At 38.9% G+C, this 22,106-nt stretch overlaps 1 protein-coding gene across 7 annotated transcripts in view; it reads left to right on the top strand.

Annotated features, from left to right (window-relative positions):
- FAM53A (family with sequence similarity 53 member A) overlaps positions 1 to 22,106 on the top strand; it is a 70,575-nt gene that overhangs the window by 47,188 nt on the left and 1,281 nt on the right. The gene's annotated exons all lie outside the window — the stretch shown is intronic.

A 22,106-nucleotide genomic window follows, 5' to 3' on the forward strand; every position in this document is an offset into this window, starting at 1 on the left:
TGCTTCTCAGAGCATGAATGACTATAGTGATGCCTTTTTTCCACTTATGTTTTCTGCTTTTAATCTGCATTTTGTTTCCTTCAGGAAGCTTGCTGTTCAACTTAAATAACTAGGAACTACTTTAAAGTTGTTCATTTTCTCCTTTTGCTGTATTACATACAGCTGAAGAAAACATAGGACAGGTTCCTTTCATGAATTTTTTCTCTGTTCATATATTTTCTCAAAAGAAATCTTGCCTAGGAATGTGCTGGTCTGTACAAAACCTGTTGAATGTTTGTTCCTTGTTGTTTTAATATACCTAAGGTACACTGCTCAAAATATTTTCTGGTAGGCTGATTTCCCCCTTCACTGACCAACTTGTGTTCAAGATAGTTTTTGTGATCTATTCAAATATATTCTGAGATTTATGATAAGATGTTCCTGTGTAACACTCCCTAGTTTCTCTTCCGCAACCCTCTTGGTTAAACTTAAATACTGTAAAAACATCTGAATAGCCACAAAGTAATAGATGTCAGATGTATAGCCAAGTCTGAGTCTGTTGTTGGGAGAGATTAGAGGTTTCTGAGCTTCAACTTGCAAAGCAAGTGCATAAAGCAGAAGTTGATGTGTTTTGTTTTTCTTTCAAGATCAGCATGCGAGTGCCAGCTAACCAGGGATTTTAACTGAAACTGGGTTTTGTTGTTCTTTCCCAACATGATTTGCTTATATTGGAAAAACAAGGGATATCTCACAACCTTATTTTTTTTGTATCAAATTATTCATGGCAGATTGTGTCACTTATCCTTATGTGACTGTTCTCTGGAGCTGGTTCTTTAGCTCTTCCTTTGCACTTGATCCCTCTGTGTGCATTTAAGGAAATTATTCCTGATTGTCCTTTTCCCCATGCTAAGTAAACTGGACTCTTCTGAAGGAGCCTTTCTGTGAACCTGTCCTATCACCTCCTCCTTTCATGAAACACTACAATATTTTTTTCAGCATTTGCTTTGTATGTGCTTCTTTCTGTCTCCTTTTACAGCCATATGGTGTTGGTGACTGTAGTCACTTGTTTTTCTTGTCCTGCTTTGACCCCTCTACTGATGAATTCCTCATGGTGCAGTTTGATAGTGTGACCTTTTGCTTTTCTGTAGATGTGCCCATGATATTTCAATGAAGTTCTTGAATATTCCGGTCTTCCCGTATGTGGCTGATGGCATTTAACTTGAACTACTGAAGTCCATTAGTGTAACGTACTCTTTTGGGCATATTTTTGGTTTTCCTTTTAAAGAGTCTTCAGATGGTATCTATAGATGGCCACATCTGTCTTTGTGCAGTGATTTTGGATGATGATGAAGTCCCACTTCTGTAGGATGTTCTTGGTATTGCTGTCCTGTGTCTGGCAAAAGTATGTGTGATGTTTTAGGTGGTTTTGGAGGTAGATAGTGTGTCCTGGTTTGGACCAGGATAAAGGTGATTTTCTGTCTTGTACTTTTGCTTTCAGCTCAGTCTCTTGTAAGGAGCTGCACTTGCTGAAACTAACAGCAAGTTTCTCAGTGTCTGCTTCTAGGACTGATAACACTTAATGTTTATAGTTCCAGCCAGAGACTGGTATGCAGAGCCAAGGACACTGCTCAGCTCTGAGGAAAACATTTTACCGTCCAGGAGGATACAGAGGTCCCACCAGAGCCCTCCTTTAGGGAGGAACAGACAAGATAGATGCCAGAATTGACCAAACAGAGTATTCCATCCCATATACGTCACACTCAGTATAAATTTGAGGCATCACGAGGGCCGAGCCAGATCTTTTCCAGATCTTTTCCCTTCCTCCCTTCCTTCACCCGGCATCCTGGAAGGATCCTGTCTGTTCATTTGCTTGTGGTCCTGATCCGTGCCAGCCCATATCTGTGTGTTCCTGCCTCCGGTTCCCAACTGCTGCCGACTCCAGGAGTCCAGCCTGGACTTTCCCAGGGCTGCCCTACAGCCTCGGTGGTGACGTGAGAGTTATTGGGGGAGAGGGGGGAGGAATGTGGTTTCCATTTTCCTGTATATTTGTATATATTTAGTAATTTTACCTATTTATCATTACTGTTTCATTAAAGTTGTGTAGTTTAGTTTCCAACCCATAAGTCTCTCTCCCTTATTCTCTCTCCTTTCTCTATCAAGGAGAGAGAGATTAATAGAGAGCGTCTGTTATTCGGTTTAATTGCCGGGCCAGTGTTAAACCGTGACATAGTGTTATACCTGAGAGCAAGCTTGTGTGCTGCACTAGAAGTAAACATGTCAGTGCTGTTACATACAAAAAATCAGAAGAGCCATAGTTCTTATAAAACCCTCTGATCGTGATGGCTGCTGGTTGGATGTTGAAGAGAACACTTAAAAACCAACTTTTCTCCTCTCTTTTTCAACATACTTTTGTAGAGTGAGCAGTTGATTTCCAAGGCTTAGTTTACATTTTGTAGGCAGCTTGAATTTATTGCCACTGGGTTTTTTTCCTACAGACTGTATCTTGAGTTATTATGCCAAGCACTATGTCAGAGCATGGTTTTGAAGAGCTAACCCTTTGCCTTTTGGGATGAGGTGTAACTTCTAAGTCTGGTTGTGTCATGCTGTTGTTATGGGCCCCTTTGGACTAATGTCTGATGCTTTAGCTGCCTTGCCTGCCTTGCTTATGGGAAAGTGTTTTAATCTGCTTTGTCAACAAGGGTAAGTAGAATATGTTAAGAGTTGCAGTTAATTGCTGTGCTGGGAGGATGATTCCTTCAGCTCTAGGGTGCTGAAGATGTGCCAGGCCTGAGGTTTTTCTTTGGGACCATCTTCTGGTGTAGGTCTGCTGCTTTGGACACCAGAAATTGGCATGTGCAAAAAAACTGAATTAGTACTAATAATGCAGGTACAATTCAGAGGCTTTTTAAAACTTTCAAGTCTCCACCCAAGAAACATCCTGTGAGATCAGTACATATAAAAAGAAGATAAAGAGGTCCTAGATTTTTAGGTGGATTAGTGCAGGAAACTCATCTTCTGTGGGGTTTTTGATCAGACTTTCTGAAGTCATTGTGGTTTATACACATATTAGGGAAAATAACCTGCTTCAGACTTGTATTTGTAAGACTGTTTGTGGAAATATTACTTCTGTGGATTTTTGATGAAAGAGTAAAAATGGTTTACAGCAAATGCAGCTGCAGTCTTCATAAGAAATAAGACATTTTTTGCTAAAACTGCAAGTGTGAAGAGTTGTGTGGCTGTGTGGAGATAATTTCAACTTGAAAATAAGAATGGCTTAATTTTGCAGAAAGCAAGAGGAATCTTTTCAGTATTTCAGAAAAATTACCTGAAAGTAGACACTATCCAGAAGACCTCTAAAGTTTGGGTCTTTTTTCAGTGGGTGGAAGGGAGAAAGTGGTAGTAAGGACACCAGATGCTAATGTGCAGTCCATTGCTCAGGGTTTTGACTGTTTCTGGAAAGTGTGTGGGGATTTCCCAGTACTCAAGTGGTCAGAGGAATGAGGTTAAGGTGCATTTTGAAGCAAAGAAATGAACCAATTATTTGATACGATAAAAAAGTTCTTTATGGTAGAAGTCAGTATTAATTGACTTAATTCCAGGCAAGGTTACATAAAAGAAAATTAAAAAGTAAGACTCAAGTTCTTTCAGATCTTCCTTTCTGTCTAGATGCTGGGAATTGTTCATTTATATGTGCAAGCAGAGACCCAAAAAAAATAATTTTAACATGCTTTTCTTTATGTCCTGAAGTCTTTTGTTTTCTTAGTGCTTGAATAATTCTCTAATCTGCTTCCTTTTCTGTATGCATAGTAAAGGACCTGGTTTTGAAGTTGCTCTTCAGGCATCAAAATTAAAAGTATTGGTTTGGGGTGAAAAATATTACTTGTATTGAGCAACACAGGATGAAGTTAGGACTCAGTGGTGTTTTGGCACCAGGAGGTGTTGCAGCTATTTTCTAGGTGAGGAGCTGTTGTCATGGTTATAGTTCCTCTGCTCTCTTCTTCGTGCTGGAGATCACACCATACATTTTGAGGTTGCCTTGCAACGTGAACACATCTGCTATGCTGTGTATCTGACTTTCAGGAAAATACTTTGATCAGGCATCACCTGTCTAGTTTAAATATGCAATTAAATAGTTCAAGTAAATATTTGCATTAACTAGCAAAGAGGTTGGTACCTTGGAGGTTAGGACTGTTGTAATAATGGAGCAATAGAGAAAAAAAATGCAGCTCTCCTGAACAGGAATCCTTAACTGAATGTCTAGTCTGAGCTGAAATGTAATTGTACAAGTTGAAATCCTCAATGGGATAAGTAGTGTATATGTCTGTCTTTAATTAAGCTTAATTTTACAGAGTCAAAGGATGCATCTTTTTGTCAGTGTATTGTTAGTGATAAATTTGCAATGACTAAATTAGTGTTTTGATTTTTGACAGTAAAATTATGAAAATGGGAAAATCTTGCCTTGGCCCAGGCTTGGGTTTTTTTGAGTCTTAGCTGTGGCCCCCTTGATGAAACATGAAGTTTCTGTAGCTGGTATGACATTTCATCCACAGCCGGTTTTAAGATTCTTGAAAAATGCAGTCATTGTTTTAACTCGGTGCCCTTTAGCTTGACTTTCATCAATGTAGATGTTTGCCTAAAACACTACTTCCAGTTTTTTAAATGCCTTTATATAGCTTTGAAGAAGCAGCAAAAGACATCTTCAGTCTGTTGGAATTGTTTGTGTGCTTCACCTGCATCCTAAGCATCCATCACTGCAGTTCTGTGTGCTGATAATTTCATTACTAGTGTGGCCAGCTTGTAAACTTCAAGCATCTGTCAGAGTACTAAAGTGCTCAAATTATGTATTGAAACTGATAAGCTGATCTAAACCAAAACTGAGTGTTTAAATGTACCTAAAACATTTTAGAATTAATTTTGCCACTTCATTTTATATTTTGATCCAGAATATTTTGGGAAGGGGCATTATTAAGAATAAAGGGGAAACAAAAATGCAGAGTACTTAGAGAGGATCAATATATTTTACTCTTTGCAGCTTCTTGGACCAACTTGTTTTCCTCTGACCTAGGACTATTGCTTCCAGCTGCAAGAAATCCAGCAGACCCAGCTGCCCTGAACTTGTGTTCAGTTGAATTGTACTTAGTTGTTGACAAGGTATCCAGGACTGCTGGACAAAGGGTACCTTTAGACAGTCAGACATCTTTACCTTAAACAAGAGGGGGTTTTCCTTATACAATTTGAAACCAGCACTAAGATTCTTTCAGATGAAGGATTTTGCAGTGTCACCAAAGGAAACTTGGTCTTTAAAAAAACCTGTTTTCCTCTAATCCTACAATCAGTTTGACAACCCATTGTTTTCTGGGGACAAGTTGTAGCAAGGCCCCACATGTATACAGGTGAATTGAGGCTTGGCTGTGTAGCAGTTACCAAATCAGGAAGAGTTGGAGTTTGGAAGGACAGTGACTATTGCACAAGAGCTGGATGCAGGCACCATTCATCTTGGGGCCTTCCTCTGTAGGTACAAACTCTTAGTAATGTCCATTTTCCTCTAAAAACAGAGAAGCATTGGAAGGTGCAAAAAAAGGGGCCTTTTGCTCACAAAGCTGCTTTTTTTTTTTTCTGGTTATATTTTAACAGTCAACTTTCAGTTCTATTTTAAGCTGAGCAATATGCACTTTGGCTGCCTTCTAGATTAATGCACATTAACAGTAAGAAGCAGGAGAACTTTGTGATCTTTGCAGTATTCAAACGAGGGTACTGTGGCATAAATTGCTTATCAGGACTGATTTCTTTTTCCTAAATTTCAGCAACTCTGTGGCAGCTACTGTGTGCCCATACTTGTCCTCTTAAAATTGAAATAGTAGGTTAAAATAAAGTGATATGAATTAGTGTTATGTTGTTCAAGTATTGTGAAAGATCTTGAATAAGATCTTGAATTTAATAGGTGCCTTGTGGCTTAACTGTCATGTCCTATTTTACAGAGTTTCAAGGTTACTTGTAACTGCTGTAGTGTGTACTTAGAGTGGCAGAAATTGGATGTGCTTGGAACATGGTCAACATAGAGCCTGGAAATTCTTCATTAGTGCTCTATAAGAAAAGTGATGCAGAGTCTGAGGCTCCTGATGTCTTCTAAATCATTAAAATGTAAACTTAGTGCATGGGTTTTTTTTTTCCTTTCCTCCTTGCAGTTTTTAATTAGTTTACTTTTGCATAATAGCTTGTCTAAGTGAGGTTTTTTGAGAATGTTATTCACTGTACTTGTTTTAAGGATACTTACCTGGATCAAAGCATGAAGGACAAAATTTCAAGGTGACTGTATACAACTCTTAAGTGTGCAATGCATAGTGTGTATAGTGTTAAGCATTTTAAAATATTATTTAACAGTGTAGCCCTTGTAACTTGCATGTGTGTTACTGGAGCAAACATTTAAAGTTGAATTTCCAAGTCTTGTTATAATTGCATGTCCCAGAGCAAAAACTTTGCTTCTTTAATCTTATAACACTCATGTAGTTGGCACAGGAGGGTGTTTTCAGGGCATGTAAGCATTCAGCTGGGTTTGGTAAATGGCTCCTAAGCTTGTTAAGTTTAAGTACTTTGTACTTGTACTAAGGTGAGTAGGAAGGATTAATGGGATTTAATATGATTCAGAAATTCTTAACTTTGCTGTGCAGGATGTTTAACTTCTAGACTTGCCTCAAATTTATAACAAAAAATATATATACACTCTGAAAAATACCATTTTCTGCTTTTCCTGCTCTAAAGTAGCAGAATCCCTTCTGCTGTCACCTCTCCTTGGGAGAGGATACATCTCTGGGGAGTTCAAATAACTATATGAAGAAAAAAAAAACTTTTCTGCCCTCTGTTACTGAGCCAAAACTTCTATAAGAGCAGAAGACACAGATGCTATAGGTAGTTGAGTAGTGATGAATGAGCTTAAGTGGCTCAAGTTTACTGGAAAAAGTCATTGAGCCTTATCTTTTGAGGAGCTATTTAAGCCTTCTCTGAGGTCCAAATTATTTGATTGCTATTTTATCCCTGAAAAAAAGTGTTCCATGTTCAGGTTAGCTTACCTCTACACTCTGCAGGAGCTGTCCTCTCCTTGGAAGAGTGAAAGAATTCAGTTGTTTTAAAATAAATTAAAACTCCTCAAGGCAACAGGGTACCTAAATGCCCAGTGTTATGTTTTTGTTGTCTGTTGTGGTGATAGTCTGATTCAAAACCAATTTGGTAAAACTTTCCACTAAATTTAGATCTAGTAAGAATGTCATACTCTTGACTGAAGGGTGGTGATGAGGAGAAATCCTTCTGTAAATGGATACTTGCAATAACTGAAGTATGCATCCACTTCAATTTTAACAAGTAAAAGACAACAAATACCATCTTTAGCTTGAGTAAAGTATAATTCAGATTTGTATTGGTCTCCAGACGTTGGCAGTGAAAATAAGCCAGCATGTTCTTGTGAAAATACAGCAATTGTAGGAAATAGTGAGTTACTGGAATTTGACAAGGAAGTTTGTGTACGTGTCATGTTCCTAGCAGAAGCATTTTATCAAGGATAATACTACTCCTAATTAGGAGGAATTAACTCTGAACAAGTTAATGGAAATGATCTTGTAGACTGGTATTGATACATTTGTTCTGACTTGCTTCAGGAGACAGGGATTTGCTTGTGGCTGTTTCAAGAGCACATGTGTAGATATTTATTTATAATAAGCAGAAAAAGGGTTTTTTGGTACTTTTTCTCCTTGCTCTGCTTTAGGAGGACTTGGTATGGAAGCATGTTGCTGAATGGTGATGGTCATGAGGACTGAATTAATACTATTCAAAATGCTAAGTAGTGATAATAAGATTGAGGTTAAAAAAAATACTTCTGTTGTATGACAGAAGTATTTTTAAAAGTCACATACTTTAAGCTACCTTGATTATTTTGGAGCATTATTTTTAAAATCAAGGGCTGAAAGTAAGCTCAAACTTCACTTACAGATATTAGGTACTTAACTAGGATAAGCTGAAAATGCCATGGTTTCTGATTTGCTTCAGCTACAATCAGATGCAGATCACTTTAACGTTGGTTTGCTCTCTAATAATACTGGCCCAGAAAGAGTATCAGGCGTTGGAGTTATGGATCAGTATTGTTCCTCCAAGGCACTGGGGTGGAGGGAGAGATCACACTCTGGGTTAAGTTATAAATGGAGTTTGGACAGACTCCTGACTTGCCACAGTTGCCCTCTGTGGCATCCAGCCATGTCTCAAAAGGGTCTGGACCTTAATCCCAAAGTTAATCACAAAGTCCTTTCTTGGTTGTGACTGATTTTTAGGGACAGATAACTGTCATTTTTCCATTGCCATCTGGTGTGTTAAGGGAAGGGTGGATGGGCAGACCCTAGCAAGCCTTATCCTGGTTCATTTTGCCATCATCTTCTCCAGTGGCTTTCTGATGCTTTTTTCATATGTCCCTATAGTTCTGTCTTACTAAATGAATCCTACTAAATGAGCCGGTGTGCTTCTTCATAAAGGTGTAAACTTTGTAGAAGGAGAGATCTGTGTAAAAGCCCATTGTTACATATGGCTGGTTCTGAGTACACACAAGTATCCTTGCCCACATGAAGAGCAGATACTTTGGTACAATGCTTGCAACAAGCTGCATTTTTTGAAGACTTCCAGATCCGCTGATTACTTTCCTGGTTAATCACCAGTATTAATTTGTTCTTATGTTGTAATGTATGTGCAGGTTGTGCAACAGCCTTAGGGAATTGAACTACAAGTTGCAAGCTTAGTTTTTTACTCTTAAATATACTTGGCAATAGCTCTTTAATTTACTGTGAAAGTTACTGTATATGTTGGCTTTTGTCCACTTGCTTCATTAGGGCCACAGAAGGTGCTGCAGACTTTCTTTCCTTTGAAAGGTTTTTATTTAAATCCTCTCAGTTGAGGCAAACTGGCCTTTGAAATGGGTCAAAGTAGCCCAGATTTGGAGCTTTTTCCTCTCCAAAGGGACAGACCACTCATCACATCCTTTGCTTTGTCTGGCAGATGGGGCACAGCAGTGGCTGCCCAGGCGGGTGGAGATGCTGCTCACCAGGAGCAGACTTCAGCATCCTGGCTCTCATCCTGGGAATGGCCTGGCTGCCACACAGCCCCTTCCTCTGCCTGGCAGTTTGCTGTACTTGCTGTTAAACGTGCTGCCTCCTGATTTTTTCACTGGAAAAAGTGGTGGAGTGGAAGGAAGCATTCATCCCAAGGCCTGCTAGTTCCCTCATGCTCTGTAATTATTGTCACATAATGACAGTGCCAAATTATATTAATCAATGACATTGATTGCTTCAAAATATCACTGGCCTCTTTGCTACAGCCCATTATGATGGTTGTATGTTTCTGTTATGCATTGGTAGAATTTGGTTTTGACCTATGTGTTGTAAACTGGGATTAATTTTTTGTGTGTGTGTATTCTCAAGAATGCTCAACTTGTGCTGCAAGCCCTTGTAAACAAGCTTGCAACCCTTGCTGCTGCCCTTTGCCAAGGGTAAGAAATATGGGCTCATATTTTAAATGGGTTATCTGCTTATCTCTAAAATGTCTTGATCTGACACAACAAACAGTAAAGCTTTCAAATGTTTGTGCTATTATTTTGTGTAGAAACTTCAGTGAGTCAGGAGGAGGAGATGAATATGTTGCTGTTACCAAGTGCATTGCTGAGAACTTAATCAGTATGCAAGTACCCAGAGCCTTGTTTCACTGGGAATTCAAGGAACCAGCAACCCCTTCACTCTGTCCCTCTTGTCACACTGCAGAGGCCACCGGAGTTGTGTCCCCTGCTAAAAGCAGAATATAAATGTAAGTTTGAAGAGGTAATTTGAGGTTTGGGGAAGCTTTTGTCTGGGGGGCAGCTGCAGCTTCAAACACCTCATCTCGCAGAGGCAAGGTGCCTGCAGCAGCTGTGGATGATTTGTGTCTCCCCCCTAACAGCAGCCTGGCCTGGCAGAATATACTCCTGACAAAATATCTATGGGTTTAATGAGGGTGAAACTTGGCAACTATTGCTCAGGAAAGCACTGCCAGGAGTGTTAACACTTTTCAGATGGCTTAATGAAGTTAATGATGGGTTGTTTCTTCCCAGATAGTCACCTTCTTCCTGGGTAATACATTGCCCCTTGCATTAAAAAAACGTGTTCAGTTTTGTAACTGAAGTTAAGGTATATGTCTGCATCTACTGAAGACTGTCCTGAGTCAGCAGTTTGATTTCCAAAACATTTGAAGGATTGCTGCACAATAAATACTCGGAGTGATCCTGATTTGTGCTCTGGTTTCTTTTAAATGGACAAGGAAGAAGGAACTGGGTAAAAGTATGTTCTTGCTTAAGCAAAGGAACAGACTAGAAAAACAGATGGTGCTAAAAATAGTTTATTACCAAGGTCTAAATATGGCTGTGTGATTATTTTTTTTCCTTATAAATAATGCAGCTATAAATTTTGCTAGATATCAATAAGTATTAAATTAACTCCAAACTGCTGAGTGGTACAGAATGTTTTGGCAGCTTGCCAAGCTTGGTGTTGCTCCTCATTCATGGGATCAACATTTAATTTCATAACGCGGCTGGGGGTGGGAGGAAACCTGAAGAATTCATCCTCTTTAAATGGAAACATAGATGCAGGGAGCTTGCATGAGTAGCTCCAGGCTAAGGCATCCATTGCAATGGAAAGCGAGCTGTGTTTGGTGAGTTCCTGCTAGGTCTCAGCCAGGATGAATCTCCTCCTTTCTTTTCTGCAACGCATGAACAATCAAAGGCTCCTTTTTTATCTATTGTTGCCATGGAGGGCATCCATTTAAAGTTCAAATTCCAGCAGGCTTGAGAAGGAGGAAAGGAGATAGGAGTAGGCTGGGCTGGGAGATGATAGGCAAGCATCAAAAGTGAGCTGAAGACAAGCCAGCACTCTGTCCTGTGACAGGACAGAGCAGGCTGAGGGTACTTGCTTTTGAATGGATGCCTGGAAGTTGTTTTTTTTTTTTTTTTGGAGTGGTGAATGAAACGCTGCTGAGGTAGCAGGCCCAGAGAGCATCTGGCGTTTTGCTTTCTTTGCTTCAGCAGTGAGAGGGTCACCATGTGAAATTAGGCCTGAAATGGCATTTAATGAAGTGAGCCCTTGTGCTTGGGGTTCCCTGTGCTCTGACAGGGTGCAAGCCTCGAGGAGAGTGAAGGAAATCTCCTTAAGGATAGGGTTTGGGGTTTTTTTGTAAATGCTGCTCTGTAACAAAATGTCTTGCAAATAACTGGAGCTCTCAGTGCTGTTGAGCATCGTGTTGCTTTGTCAGACCTGAAAGTGACTGTGTGTTTATGGCACTTCTCTGTAAGCAGTGTGCTAATAAAGGGAAGAAGCAGCTTAATATCTGCTGCAGAATTGCTTTTTCTTTCTGGCAGGTTCCTGTATGTACAAGTAAGTATTCCTTGTTGAAAGAGCTAATGAGTACCAGACCAGCTGCATTTGACATTATGAGAAAAGGGGCCATCTATTAACTCACAAGCCAGGTTTCAGCCAGCTGTGGATATTTTCTTTTTTAATTATTACTTAGCCTGTCATAAAATTGGATTATGTTAAAATTATTGGTGATGGTTTTTGGACTACAATGCACTATTGAGTTAATAGCTGTAGTTCAGTGTTATATATAGGGCACTTATAGTTAATGTACCTAAGCTGTACCAGAGGGTTTCAATAGAGGTGAGAGCACTTTTCTCAGGTTTTAACATCTGGGTTTTGGCAGGTGGCAGGGGATTAGTTTTTTTTTTTTTCCTTGTTCTGAATTGCAAGAGATTGTGCCTAGAAGAAGAGATGAGTAGTGTTTCATCATTGGCATGGTAATTCTTTCCAGATCTCTTGCCAAAAAAATGAAATACCAATTCTAAAAATTTGATAAAAAATGAGTTGCACCTCTTTGAGTTTAACTCAGGGTAATCTGAGGAGAGAGAGGGTTCTCCTAATAGTCAATACTTGTGTAATAGCATGGTAATCAAATTAACAGATTAGTCCATCTTTGTGATACCAGAATGGAAGGACTTTGAATTCAGAAACTAGGCTTTGGTCTTCCATATGCTGATTATTTTACATTTTGAAGCTTCCCTTTTCTTTTTGATAGTCACTCTGTGACTTGATGCATCACCTGCAGATGGGATTCTGCCTGGATATACTGGTACATATGTGTGATAAAAGCAAAACTGGTATGTCAAGCAAGTGAAAATGAACTGATTTGAATTTATCAATTATTTCTCCCATCATGATATGAAATATTTGTTTACATCCTAAAGTATGTACAAACTGAAGTTCGTGTGGATTTTTAAATGGAATATGGTTATAAGCAGATGTTTTCTGCAAGGTGATAGTTTGGTGTTTAAAAGTTAACTGCAGATAATCAAATATCTGATCTGTTCATATACTTGAAGGTACTCAGTTCTTTATGTGCTGGCAATGACACGTGCTTCTGCAATAAAACTTAAGTATTACCAGAAATTGAATTTTAAATAAGGTGAGATTTCTGACAAGTTTCCTGATTCCACTTTTCATTATGGTTGTAGCCATGTGATTAAAACTTAAAAGGCTTTTATGGTATAGTACAAAGCTTGCAAGTTGGAATAGTATAAACAAATTTGAGTCTTTAAAACAGTGTGTGTATTACATGAATGTAGACCTTTTTGATTGCTACAGTTTTTTTTTCATTCAGAAGTTTTTTTCATTCAGAGGAAAACTGATGACCATGGAGTGAGAAGTGAAGCTCAGTTTTAGTGTTACCACAGTGCTTTTGGATTTTGACTCTGCCTTACACAGAAGTTGCATATATTTTGCTTTTCTTCTGACTTGATATCATGTATTGTAAAACATGTATTGCTTTTCAGTGCAGCTGAAGAATAAAGGACCACATGTGTGGTTTCCTGACTTGTTTAAAAAACATATTGAGCATCAACTGAAGCAGCATTGTCAGCTTTGGTATTTGAACCAATAAACAGACTTGTCCAGATCTACATAGCAGAAGCTTTAGCACAAATTGACTCAGTATTAAAAAAGAAATCTGTAACACATTTGCTGCTTGATGTAGAAAGCATTTCCTGAGCCACCCAGTTTCAGAAGTGTTCAGAATGGTTAGAAATCAGATATTAAACTAGAAAAACACAGTACTTGTATTAGAGATTGAAGGTGAACATGGCTAATTCTGTTCTTTCTAAACAAATGTGTTGTGTTCAGTTTAACTTCAGCTATTTCTCTGGAAATAATTAGTGGCGAGAGTCCACCTACAGTTTGAATTAATGCTTCTACAAAAATTTATTGTTAAATTATGGGTTTTACAGTGAGTTGAGCAAAAGATTCCTAACAGCACTTGTACTTCATCTGTATGCATATATACCCCTGTGTGCCTGCCTGCACTTCCATAACAACATCTTAAAGTTTTGTTTTGGACAAGTATTTCTGTAGTGGAAAATTGGTCAAAAGAAGGGGGAACTGTTCCTAAGCTGAGGTACTGTTTCTCTCTCTCTCTCTCTCTCTCTCTCTCTCTCTCTCTCTCTCTCTCTCTCTCTCCCCCATCCCCCTTCCTGGCAGAAGTGAACTTTATGGTCCAATTATAGAATCCTTTAAAATGCTGGTTATGATGGAGTGCCAGCATAACACAATAATATAGGTGAGGCTGACATCTGTCAGTAACTAATGAGGGCAGCATTAGGATCAGGATTGGGAGTTTACTTCTCTAATTTCTTATAAATTTGACCCATCGTATCAACTTAATATTTCACTTGAGGATAAAGTGAATATGCTCAAATTTGGAGAAGTTGGTATATGGGTGTACTCTGCAAAAACCAGTGCATGTGTGATTCAGTTGTGAAGGTAATTGTTTGCAGCTCATTGCAAAGTCATGAAGGAACAAGGCCTTGGCTAAACTGCTCAGGAATAAAAGTTCTCTATAAAAATAGATGACACATAAATGGCAGGAAATGAAGCCAATATGGTCATGTTTTGAAGCCACAAGGGTCACATCCTGTCCTGTTACTCTGGTGCATAATCAGTCAACTTAAAACCTGTTACTTGAGACAGAGTTTGGCATGGTAAATGGGACTGAACATTAGGAGTTCTGTGGAAGCACAGCTACAGTTTTTTCTCTTGTTTGAATGCATCTAGTTAGATATCTAGAAACCTAGTTGAACTCCTGGGTTTGGAGATAACTTCTTAGATTTATGTTGCTTCAGAGCTGACTTTAGTATGCAAGTCCTAAGTCTGTCAGAGGAAAAATACATTAGAAGGCTTTGGCTACCTGTGATGGTCTCTTTGGTTTTGGATCTCAGCTGCTGAGTACTGAGAGGATGCTACAAGCAGTCATTCTTGTTAATCTGTTCTGTTCAGGGGCAGCAGCATTTTGAGGACCTGTGAAGCATGCTTATGTGTGAAGAGATGTCATGTGGATGGTGTGAGCATTCTTCCCTCTTCCACAATTTAAAATGTGGAAAATTAGTTTCATCTTCCTAAAGTGTGTATGAATTAGACATTATTTAAACTAAGTCTCTATAAAACCATTTTTTCTCTTATTAATGAAGCTGGTGATAGTGCACCTGAAGTTTTGTTTCCAGAGCCTGCATTGCTTTTCTAAAAGGAAAAGCAAAAATTTTTGCGTTGGAAAAGATGGAACAACTCTGGCAAAACATGCACGGTTTCTGCTGGGAGAGGGCACACACTTAGATTGTTTCCTTCTGTGCCCTTCTACTACAAAACCAGATGTGTTCATTATGCTTGTATGAACACAAAAGGTGCAGCTGTTTGTTCATCACCATCACTCATTAATGCAGTTTGCTGATGGGAATTTGCCAGATTGAAGCCTCTCAAGTTTGTGCATCTTAAACACAGCAGTGGCAAATTCTGCATTGTCCAATGCTTCAGTTTATCCAGAAAGTAAATAAATCTATTTACCTATAAATATCTAAATAGATATTCAGATATTTAATAGATATATCAGATATTTATCTATCTATAAATATCTATAAAAATCTATAAATCTTCTGCCCATATTCGAGATGTCCTTAGGGTCAAGCAGGGAGTAGGGAAATCAGTAGATTAAGGTGTGCAAAGGCAGTTTTTTCACTTAAGGCAGAGCAATTTTTGCTGTCCTGCAAGAGACCCCTGACTTCAGCTGCTGCCCAAGCAAGGACAGAGCTAGAACCAATCTTCCCCACCACTATTCCTGCTGTTTCAGTGCTCTTTTGAACCTTTCCTCTGTGGTGCCTCTTTCTCTTTGAGGAAACCTCTGTTCTGATGCTTTATCCAGTAGCTCCTTTTCTTGTTTGGCCAATTTTCTTCCTCCCTTGCCAAAGTCTTGTGCTGCATTATTCAGCTTAACAAAGCAAATGTCATTATGTTCAACTTTGTTTGATGCTGTATTATTAGCCAGTTCAGAAGAGTTAAATCTACTGTGTGAGCCTCTTCTGTTTTGGTTAATGGAATAAATCATAGCATCTGTCAGTATTCATTCTTGCTGGACTCTGGTACTAAGGATAGTTGGAAATTTTAAGTTCATTACATGCAGGTGAAATAGAATGCCTGATGTATATAGAATGTAATTCCACATTCCCATTATAGGTTGCAGAGTTTATACTTGGTGAAACAGGAACGTAAAAGGTTGGAGTTCAAATTTGCTGAGTTAGAAAATATAAGATGCCAACATCTTAATTAAAATTCCATATTGTAAACTTTTTTTAAAATGCAGTTGAATGTTGGCCTGAGTTTTATATAAGGGGAAAATTGCCATTTATGTTCACCCCCTTCATATTGGTATTGCTGTTGAATCATTGACTGTATTATGCTAGAGTACTGCATTAACTCAGCTTTCAGTTTGTCTTTAAAGACTGAAAAAAGTTAACTCCTGTGATGGATGGTCCTGGACTTAGAGAAACTCCAGCACCAGGTGTATGTCAGCTTTGTACTAAACTGACCCTCTCTGACCAAAATTTAATTTAGAATGTAATAAAAAACCAGCAGTAGTGTTTTGTCTACTTAAATCTAGTTTAGAGAAGCACCTTTAGACTGACAAACTTCAATTTGCAAAGATTGCCAGAACAGCTGGGGGAAAATCCACATACCCCCTCAGCAGTTAGGATCTTTGCAAACCACTAAAAGGGAAAGGTTTGTAGAGGATGTTTAGTTTGAATGTCAAATATGATTTCCTAGGTGGAGTGCCCATCTTGAATAATGTCTTGACTTTGGGAAAGGGAGAAGCAAGTTGCAAGGTTGAATTTAATCTATGGTGGTTGATGTCCCTGCTGATTTGGGATCTGCCACACCTGTGTCTTTACAGATGGATATCTGGAATTTGGTGTGATACCATTGATTTTATTTGGGTCTTACAGAGTTTCCTGGCTAAACAAGGCAGTTGTTGTACAGGTAAAATATGTGAGTCTGTTCCTAACATTTCCCCACCAGTGCAGGTAACGTGCGTGGGCTGCAGTGGTGCTCAGGCAGAGGACTGGACCCCCAGCCCTCCCCTACTCTTGGTGTATTTTTGATTTTCTCATTTGCAGACCTTTCACTATTTCAGTTTTTTCTGTCAGTTATCTTGTTGACCAGCTTTGTGTTCTTGCATATGTGAGTATAACTGGACAAATTCAGCATTTGATTTACAGATTTCTATTTCATTGAGCCATAGCATTTTTTCAACTAATACCACTAAAGAAAAAGCTAAATTAAATCACAAATTCTTACAGCTCGTAAACAATCTTACAAGGATACTGTGGTACAATTCAGAATATAAACATAAAAATCTAGGCCAATAAATAGATCAGCTTTCATGGTAGGCTACACCAGAAAACTGAATGCTTAAATCTAGAACAGTCTGGCTAGTGAAAGATGAAAGCCTGTTACTTCATAATGCTGTTCAGCATCTGATGTAAAATGAGCTGATGTCAGTTTACTTCCCTTCCTGGGCACCTACATCTAAAAAATTAAAATAACCTTTGAAGATACAGCAGAGACAAAGTACTGAACAACTTTCATTTCAAGTCATAGCCATATTGCTGTGTGTCAGCTTGTATTGATTTTTAACTAGGTCTTTGGCTTTGCAAATAGGATTTACCTTATTTGACTACAAGAACAGCAGTAATTTTATCCCTGGAAGGAATGATTATTTTAGTTAGTGCCTAATTATGTGACAAAATGGTAGAGGTTGTTTGCTCTTCCTCATTCATATCCAGTATTTCATAGATTTTCTGCTTAGTTATAGATGATGAAATGAGTTGCATTTTTAATACAAAAATATGTAAAATTTTCAACCAAGTGAGGGATAACTGCAGAGCTGCAAAAAGGGAACATGTTTGGTTCCCAAAGTGAACTTGATTAGAGGTTAGATTTTGCTCATGAAGATATTCAGGAGTTTTCTAGGTACTAGATTGTTTCCATGGAATACATAAAAATGTTTAACTACTTTGCTTGTAGCTCAATGCAGTTAAACCAAAAACTTCTCTTGGTGTTTATTCCAAGTACATAGTTTGAAAATCTCCAGTGTCTTTTGCCATGAAGCATTTTTTTTAGATGCTTGACTTAACTTCATCTTGAGTTAAACTTCATGTATTTGTACACCTTTGATTTCTCAATTGAGCAGTGGAAGATTTGCTCAATTAACTTTGGTTTTAAACTTTCATTACACAAGCAAGCTTCAAGCATGTAAAATTGTGAAAAATACTGCTTCCTACCAATGATGAAAAGTACACTGCATCCTACCAATGATGCAGAATTTCTTCTTAACTGCAAGTTAAGGTTATCTGCAAAGCATTCACAAAATGCAGGGTGCTGTTCAAGACAGAAGTCAAAGGCATCTGTCAGGACCCTTACTGTACAGAAAGGTTAATGGTTTGTTACAGATACATAGCATTTTTTCTTACTATTTTTGACTTTATGTAACTAGAAGATGCAGGGATTAGGACTATCATGGGATATTTTTAATCTCTAAAACCAGCTGAGGTTTCTGATGTTCTACAATAAGCACTGCATGTCTCCAGCATGAATTGTCACACGTGATATTAATGCAAGTAGTTAGATGCATGAAGTGAAAGTTCAGTTGACAGGGAGGGACACTGCACATCTATTTGTGGTAGGATGTGATGACAGTCAGATGAGGGTATGTTCAGAAGGCAGTTTGCAGCATGATTCAATGAGCAGTTTAGGACCAGTCTTTTATGACAGTTTGTTCTTTAAAGTCCTTCCTTCCTTTGGTCTCTCTCTTAGCTTCATTAAATGACTCTTCAGTGGGATGAAATTGTGCCATGGTTGGACTTCACTGTTGCTGAGGCTAAACTGTAAACTCTTTGGGGTGGGGTGCTTCTCATCTGAAACTTAACTGGGTTCTGAGTTACAGTAAAGCCTTTTGGTTTTCAGGCAGTTTGACCTATTGGAAATTTAAGTCCAGGAAGTGAAACAAGAACCTGTGAAGGTATTTGAATCCTCAAAGGGAAATGCAGCCTGTCTGACTTGCTCCTTCCCTATCTTTATCAACTGGCTAGGTCCAGGGAAGCAACAGAAAATGCCATATATTGCTCTGTGCTTGGCTGACTCTTCAGTGTTTTGCACTTGGTTGCTGATATTCCAGGAAACGGCAGAATCTCCTCATCATGAGCATCTTTATATCTTTATATCCCTGCAAGAAGAGACCTTAACAGTCAAGAAACCCTCTGTGCTGGTATCTCTTCAAACAGCATCTCTTGTGTTGTGAAATCATAGGCAAAAGGCTCAGGATGGGTTGGAAAGCAAGCCAGGTCATCGAATGAAACTAGTTAATTCCCTCTCTTCCAAAGCCTTATGGCTTCAGGGAGCAGCCCATCTTGTCTTGATGACTACTTCTGAGAAGCAGGAGGATGGGCTTAGGGCTTCTGGTAGTTTGAGGCTTCCTCTGCTCCTCACTTTGTGCCAGCTGCTGCAGCTGCACCTCCTCAGAGCAGCTCTATCTCCCACCCCCATTCAAAACCCAGGGGGAAAACGGGTGGGCATGGTGTATGATGGGGGCATGGGGAAGATGCATGAGAACTGCTGCTTCCATTATACACTGGATTTTCATGCATGTAAGCAACTTATTTTTCCCTTGACTACTGTAGCAAATGCTCCAGATTTGTTAGGAAAACAAAAAAACAAGCTATTTATTTTTTTTATATTGGGAAAGTGATGTATTATGGGTTTCTGAACTGAAGGCTGGTGAAGAGTACAGACATAAGCTTCCTTTCAAGCTACTCTGGGCCTTTCTTGTTTGCTTTGTACAGCAAAGGTCTAGGGAGATTTCTTTTATTTCCTTCCCCACCATTGTTTTCGGTACAAAGTTTTTTTTCTTAATATTCAGACATTTTATTGCCTCCCTTCTTTTAAAACTCCGAGTTTCTTTTTTCTTTTGGTTTTCCCATCACACAAAAGAATACTTTTAGCTGATTGAGTTCTATCCATTGCCAACTGTGGACTCTTTTGTCTTGTTAGTCCAGCATCCTTTATAAAATGAGGACCATTGAGCAAGTACTCGCAGGCTCCCTGCTGAGCACAATTGTGCTTGAAAGGTGTGGTACTGTACCAGTGTAACATGTAAAGCTGCAATTTAGAAGGCTTGAATGCATTGCAATTTCTACCTTTTGCTTTGTGAAAGAAGTGGGATTGTGCTGTGAGATAATAAATCCACCTATTTTTAGTTTGGTGCGGTCGTGACAAGTGGGTGAACAAAGAACCAGTTGAATGCACTTGCTGTTGTGTTGAAACGGGCTAAAAGTTCCCATTCAAGTGGCTTCAGCACAGTACAGCTAACAGGCAATTTTCCATTTATGTACACAAACCTTCTAGAAAGACAGCTGTGTGGTTGGATTAATTTCTAGCAGTAAATTGAATAAAAGATATTTTGAAGGGGGGACTTGGGAATTCCTTTCTAAAACATTGAAAGCAGAACTTTCAAAGCTTTCTGTTATTTGATCTCTTTCCTTCCCAGTGCCTACTATAAGATTTAAAGAACTGAAAATACTGTTCCCTATATGGGGATACACAACAGGAAATATGTTCTTTTTCAAAGCAATGAAATAGGATTAGGATTAAAATATCCTAGAACACTTTCTACTTAAAAAAAATAAAATATTCTGTTTTGCTTTTAAGTAAATACGAAAGAAATTCACACCTCTTAGTCATGAAAAGGACCTCAGATGTTTGTAGTTGAATAAGCTGTAAGCTATATGGAAATGTTTTGAAAACAGGAATGTGTTTTATACCAAAACTGCTTTCACAGGGGAGTGGAATTTGGAAATAGAAAGCTTTTTGATTCGGCAAGGTTGCAGGTTCTGATGATGCTGGTCACACAGGTTTTAGCCATGGCTAACAGACTTTGGTGCCTCCTGACAAGTGTGGTCCACTTTAATTGTTTTTCTTAAAACTGGTGTTTGGATGCAGGTCTGAGAGTTGGATAAATCAACTGCTAAATGAAGTCTTGTGTCCAAGCAAAGTGGTTTATCCCCTATAGATCCTTCTGGCCTGAAGCCTAGGGCTTATTAACTGATCGTCTAATGTATAATATATGAATGTTGTTTGAGCAAGGTAAGAGCTGTGTGCAATGCAGGCATAACAAACCTCTGATCAATAGTGAAGGGTGTTGCACTGAGGTGTTTCCAGGAGGTGCAGGCTTGGGAGATTCTGCTGCGGAATCCCAGCTATGGAGAGATACCAGTGGTCAACTACCATCCCATGCCAGTGCTTTTCTTCATTCCTCAACCTAGTTGTGTTGTAACTGAACTCTGAAACTCAAGTATTTACTTTTTCCTGAGTTTTCCTTGAAGCTTTCTGTGTAGATTTGATGTAGGGATGCCCAAGGAACTGTACAAACTTGAGGAGTGGAGTCTTCAAGATGTTCCATGTGTAACATTGACCCTTAGGAGTTAGGCAAATCATCTTCACTTCAGCAAGATTTCCTCAAACTCTCCTGTCCTCAGCCTGTTGTATACAGGCAAGGCTGATTAATTCTGATGTCTTAATTTGAAGTTTTGTTTAAAAACCAGCCAAAGATACTGGTAAATTGCTGACATACAGTGGTGAAGTAGGAAGATGACCAGTGCTCTGGAAGAGCATCTGGAATGCAGCATACTGGGAATGTTGCAATGTTCCTATTTCATCTAAGTAAACAAATATAAAATACTTAAGAAATTACAAATTAGGGGAGGAAGCTGAAAATGGGTATGAAAGTTGGTCTCACTCCCTGTGGATCTACTTGCAATAAAACAATTGCTGTGCATGAGACTGCAGTCACTTAACCAGTAAGAGGCAGAAACCCACCACAACTTTATTTTCCTGGCTTTTAACACCCCTGAGAGGAGCCCTGACTATTTCACCCTTCTCTTACTGCATGCTTGTATGAGGCAGAATTTAGAAGTTTCTAACTTACTAAAATCTAAATTCAGCTGTCTGCATAGTTGTGTGTTTTCTTAAATGCTGCTTCTGGATTCTAATCAAGGATCCTTTACAGTTACTTGAAGAGTTCAGGCATTTTATTTATCTGAGGGAGAGAGGCAACACATTTACTGAGGTTCTCTTCTTTTTCCTTTGTCTAAAAAAGTGAGTGCCCCTCTGGTTTTAATATACTTTTCATTCAAGCAGAATTGTTCAAATTCCTGAACTCTTGTTCAAGTGGAACCCAAATGTAAGACAAACTAAGCTGACTTCGGAGCAAGATGCTTCCAGTAGAAGCTTAGTTTTCTCCTGTTTTGATGTTACCCCCATATACCAGTTGCCTGGTGAACCCTCACTGTCTCTGAGGTGAGGCCTGAGGGCTCATTGTCTGCAAGCTTGGGAACTCAGAAATTAATTGTTGATGAGGCTGCAGTGCAGCTGTCTGACCTGAATGCTGATGTTACCAACTGCTATGCTCTGGATTTGCCAGAAAGCTGATACATCAACCTGGGTGTCTGTTGTTCCTCATGTAGTTGGCTAAAACTAAGTTGTTTGGGGGGATTTCTGCATAAAGAAGGGGACTGGTAGTTTTTCTCACTAATGGGAATCTACATAGGCAAAATATCTCCATGAAACCAGATTGTTGTAAATACTCTTATTCCCTTTTTTTTTTTTTCTCTATCCTCCACATTTGTGGCACTCTTAATTTGGGTTACT

This window comes from Calypte anna, chromosome 4B (genome assembly GCF_003957555.1).
Source record: "Calypte anna isolate BGI_N300 chromosome 4B, bCalAnn1_v1.p, whole genome shotgun sequence".
Lineage (NCBI taxonomy): Eukaryota > Metazoa > Chordata > Aves > Apodiformes > Trochilidae > Calypte > Calypte anna.